This window comes from Octopus bimaculoides, chromosome 7 (genome assembly GCF_046866305.1).
Source record: "Octopus bimaculoides isolate indiv1 chromosome 7, ASM4686630v1, whole genome shotgun sequence".
Classification (NCBI taxonomy): domain Eukaryota; kingdom Metazoa; phylum Mollusca; class Cephalopoda; order Octopoda; family Octopodidae; genus Octopus; species Octopus bimaculoides.
In genome coordinates this window covers 62,279,550-62,285,539 of record NC_142934.1, presented here as the reverse complement: position 1 = coordinate 62,285,539, position 5,990 = coordinate 62,279,550, and positions in this window count along the sequence as shown.

Sequence of the window (5,990 nt, the reverse complement as noted above, 5' to 3'; positions counted from 1 at the left end):
ATATATATATATATATATATATATATCATGGACTCTCCCATCGTTGGACGATGTAGGAGGGTTCAACAAGAAATTGCCAAACAACCACACAGATGATTTATTTATAATGATCAAATGTTTGTGTACATATAAGCTCATTCCCTCCATCAAATCGACATTACCTGTACAGGTGCACCGTGTGCCACATGTCAGATGACGAAATGATTGCAAAGCAACGTGAAATGTAGTGCTTTGCTCCAGAACACAATGCAACGCCTGGTCTGGGAATTGAACCCATGATCTTGCGATCATGAGTGCAACACCCTAACTACTAAGCCATGTACGTTCACACACACACACACACACACACACACACACACATACACACACACACATATATATACATATCCTTCTATTTATAAACGCTAATGATAGGGTAGCTGCTGAAGGATCTATTCTCACTGGCTGCTGCTGCTGAGGTAGTTTTTCATCTCTGATATTTATTCTGTTTTTTACACAGCATGTTCATAAGAGATGTTATTTTAGAACTAATATCAGTTATATTTTTATATTGTTGAGCAGTATATTACTGATTATGGCATATAACCAATGGCAATATTTGATTGATTATATATACAGTGTATATATATATATTATCTTGTATTGTTTCAGCCAATTGACTGTGGCCATGGTGGGACACCTCTTTGAAAGGTTTTAGTTGAACAAATTGATCCAGAACTTATTTCTTTTAAAGCCTAGTACTGATTCTATTGGTCGTTTTTGCCAAACCGCTAAGTTATGGGGACAAACACACACACACACACACACACACATGCATATGAACGACAGGCTTTTTTCAGTTTCTGTCTACTAAATCCACTCACAGAGCTTTTGTTGGTCTGAGGCTATAGCAGAAGACACTTGCCCAAAGTATCACACTGTTGAATTGAACTCAAAACCATTTGTTTGGGAATCAAGCTTCTTACCACACACATACACACACACATAGTACATGACAGAAGATTATAGTGTGAAATGATTTAATTCATAACATCTTTACATGCGTTTCAGTGATAATTACATAATCATTACATCATATTCAATGTTACGTGTGACCACTTCTTCAGAACGTTATGTGCAACCACTTCAGAAACAGTATAAGAAGTGAGGAAGCATGTATGTTTAATAGTTGTTTGAAATAGAGACATTGTAGATTAGTAACAAGTATGTAATTTGGTCTCAGCTTAATGGACTACATAATTAACTTCCAACCATATAGATCAGAGTGTAATATAAAAGTTAAATGTAGAATAAATAGTATAATAGTACTGAATCATACAGACACATACATATAATACACACTCACATACACGTGTGTGTGTGTGTGTGTGTGTGTGTATATATATATATATATAAATAATAAGAAAGGAGTTACGACGCAAAAACATATATATTAAATGAACATATTTATCTTCAATATATATTTCTGTATAAAGAAAAAAATCATTAAGAGACTTAATAAATCAAAATGCCTTTACACATCTTCAGGAAAAAATAAATATAACACAAGAAAAAACACTTGGGTTAAAAATACAATCCGTTCATGGCGAAAATCTCACAAATTTGTATATATATATATATATATATAACACCCACATTTTTTATATGTGTGTGTTTGTGTGTATTTTTATGTAGATTTGGTGGATCAAATAGAAGATACAGAATGCATTTGATAAAAATATATATGTTGTTAGATGCTTGTAAAGTTTCATAGAGCAAGGGCCAAGAGTTGTTTTCTGCATGGGCTTCGTGAAACAGTTTCATAAGTGACATGCATAAAACTCTGTGCTTTAGTGCTTGAATCATTTTGTAACTTTCTTACAATCAAAATAAAGAAGCATACACCCCCCCCCACACACACACACAGTATATACATAATATTAATGCACAAAACAAAATATATAAAATTCTTTGGGAACATTAATCATGGACAAAAGAATGAAAATATTTTCATTTAAATATACTACTGATTTCAATCATTTTTACAAAGCAATTTAGTCATACTATAGGAGAAGAGAAAATGAGCTGATATAAATTACATTAATCTTTTATGCTATCAGTTCTGGAAGTTCACATGTTTTTCATGTGAAGCTTGTAGGAAAAATGTGTGATATCATGGAAGATTAACTCAGTTTAATTTATTTCAATTGTTTTCCACTCTGTAAAGTGGTTGGCATTAGGAAGGGCATCCCACCATAAAAACCCAAAGCAGACAGTGAAGCTTGGTGCAGTACTCTGGTTTGCCAACTCATGTCTAGCTGTCCAATCTATGCCAGCATGGAAAAACGAATGTTATATGAAGATGATGATGATAAGTTTTCCCTTCTCTTACAGTTTAACTAAATCATTTTATAAAATGATTGAAATCTGTAAAATATTTGAATAAAATGTAGAAATTTCTTTTGTTCATAATAACATACTCAAAGCATTTTATTCTATTTGATTTTTAATGTATATATATATATATATATATTAAAAGAAACATGTTATACATTTTTAATATTAACAACGAAGATGAAACTTGAATAAAGTGTTATTTTAAAATTTTCTGAGTTGCTTGTTTTATTGAAGTATTCATTAGCTATTGATTCATTTGATTCACTTTGCTTATTGATTGACCTTAAATAACCATTTTTGAGTGTAATGTAATCCATATGACTCTAACCCTCTGAGCTTGAGCTTTCTATTTTGATTTCTTCATTGTGAGCCTTATTTGCTCCCTTTTCCCTGTCAGCATCATTTAATACCAACTCACTGCGTGTTTATTCACCCAGCATGTGTTGTAACAAGCTAATACCCAGGTACTTACTTTTCCTTGCACTAATAGTAACCTCTACTAAGCCATGAGGTTGTTAACTTGTAGGAGAGAGCTGTAATTGATTGAATGTTAACCGTTGTTTTGAGATCTGAACTTTGCACATTTCCTTTACTTTTTATCTTTTCATGCACCATATTGCTTGGTTGAAGCACTTCTGAGGTTCTCAGCCTTTTTGAAGTTTGGTGCCCTCTCAGAATACTGAATGGCATTTTACAAACGCTCCCTTCTCAAGTTTTGCCCCCACCCAAAATGTCACTTTATGTGATGGTTTATTATCTTATCCTGCATGTCCCTAGTTCACCCATGACATTCGGAGCTCTTCTTGTGAACTCACAATGTCCATATAGGGCGCTATTATCCAGATCAAGAACCATTACTCTTACCTGTTATTAGTTTGTCAGAGCCCATCCATCTTTAAGCTATACCCACACAAGAAGCTGATAAGCAGTGTCACTGTTAAGGCTCCTAGCCTGTGAAACCTCTAGCCTGTGAAACCTCTAGCCTGTGAATCACCATGTAAGGTTTTATCTTATATCTCACTGTCGAAGCACTATTTGTTAAAAAAGAAATAACAATCTGTATGCATACTTAAAGTATATATATGCTGGAAGTCTCTTAAACTGCGGTATTAACCTTGGGAAAATATCTCTTATAGACGTATAGTGTTAGACACACAGTCTAGGGTCAAATACAAGGATCACGTTCTCATCTTTAGAGTGAGATTCATAGTCTGGGGAGCTAGACTATAACTCATAAGCTGGGGCTCTAGACCATAACTAGGAGGCTGGAACCCTACGCTGTGACTTATAGGTTGCAACTGCAGCCTAACTCATAGACTGTAACTAGACTTTGACACATGTGGTGAAGCCTTAGACCATGACTCATATGCTGCATGCTAGACCATGTCTCACAGACTGAGAATCTAGACCATGAATCATAAACTGGTGACCTAGACCTTGACTTATAAGCTGAGAAACTAGAACGTGACTCACAGGTTTGGCCTTAAACTATAATTCATTACCTGGAGCCCTATAACAGGAACTCACATGCAGGGACTGTAGACCATCAGACGTTGGCTGGGAACATAGACTGTGACTCATAGGCTGGATCCTAGAAATTGTTGGGGTCCTAGACAGTAACTCAGAGACTATGGAGCTAGATTGTGACTCACAAACAGGATCTCCACACTGTGACTCATAATCTGGCTCTCAAGACTATGACACAGGCTGGAACCCTAGAACATGACTTAAAAATTGGGTCTTAAACTGTGATCCGTAGGTTGGAGTCCTAATGTGTGACTCTTAGTCTGAGTTCCTAGACTGTGTGACGTATCCTAGTGCCTTAAGTTGTGACTCATAAGCTGGAACACTAGGTAGGTTGTGACTTAAATGCTGAGGACCGAGATTGTACTCATAGTCTGGAGTACTAGACTTTAGCTGGGACTCTAGACGGTTACTCATATGCAGGGACCCTAGATTACGACTCATAGACTGGGTTTTTGGTCTATGACTCATGCGCTAGGGCCCTAAATTGGGACATATATGCGGAGACCTAGAACGTAATTCGTAGGAAGGGTCCTAGACAGTAAATCAGGCTGGAAATTGAGAATGTGACACTTGTTCCCTCCCCCGAAATTACTAGCCTTGTGCCAAAATTTGAAACTAATATTGATGTGAAGGTAAAAATTATTCAAATCATTATGGATAAGAAAGCGCAGTTCATATCACGAGAATAGGTGAGAGTGATCTCCCTTGCATAAATATTGTCGCTTTCTGGAACTTTAACGATTTTTATTACATCAGCTTTGACGTTTTTCAAACAATAACTATAAATTAAATATAAGAATATGTTAGAACAAAATAATCTGTTGGTTATCATATTGAAACCATTATATAAATTGACTCCAAGTTTTATTAGAAATGACACGAACTTAGTAAATCGCAATCTAGAAAGATTATATGTAAGAGGCGATTATTGATAACTTTCGTGTGAAGAGTATTGTTACGAGATAATAGGATAGTGAATATAAACATTGACTAAATATTCAGAATAGCTGTTTAAGTAATGGGTGCGAGAGTTCAATCCTACATTTGTAGTGTGATAAATTGATGAGGTCTAAATTCTGAGAACGGTATAGAAAACAGAAATCATCTCAAGAAGACTGAAGGTTGTAATAGCTGACATGCTGTGACTACAACAAGTGAGGACACTGATCGAAATATATCAGTGTGTTATCTATCTATCTATCTGTCAGTCTGTCTGCCCGCCTGTTATAAAACATAAGACATTAGCTTTATGCATGTATGTATATATGCACGCATGTGAGTGATCTCCCATGAATAAATATTGTCGCTTTCTGGAACTTAAACGATTTTTATTACATCAGCTTTGACGTTTTTCAAACAATAACTATAAATTATCTATGTACGTACGTACGTACGTACGTATGTATGTATGTATGTATGTATGTATGTATGTATGTATGTATGTCTCTTCTATTTTTTAATTATTATAAATCTTCCACCGAGGAGGGAGTCGGTTTCCAACAAAGATACAAGGCTCCATCTTTGCGATGTTGTTAACACATACAAATTCACAGTTGAAACTTGAGAAAAGCCTTGCATATTTTTAATGTTCCACTCACAGATTCCACTTGTAATATACGAATCAGCCGGTTGGTTTCTCTTCCAGAAAATTCCAGCTCATCCAGATTCTCCTTTAAGCATTTTCTAACAAAACCTAATGCTCCAATTATTATTGGGATGAGTATAAAGAACTCGGAGGTTTCGAAGCAGTTGTCCATAGACATCCCCCTTTTCATTGATTTTCAGGCAGCTGACCTCTTTAATGGTACATGCCTTTGCCTCTCTGTCCCAAACAACAATATCCAGCCTGTTATGTTTACATTTGACAGAAGTTTTGATGGGATATTCCACCAGTATACCTCGAGTTGGTGTTTATGAATGTATTCCATAACAGAGAGATACCCAACGATCACGAATGACCATCGGATTGCACCTAGAAAGCCCCCGCTACCCCAGGCACAAGTCCAGGCAAGGTAGTATTTTTTTTATGGAAGACCAGTAATCGCCTATGCATATTCGCCTTCCCTCTCCACGCCACCACCGTTGTC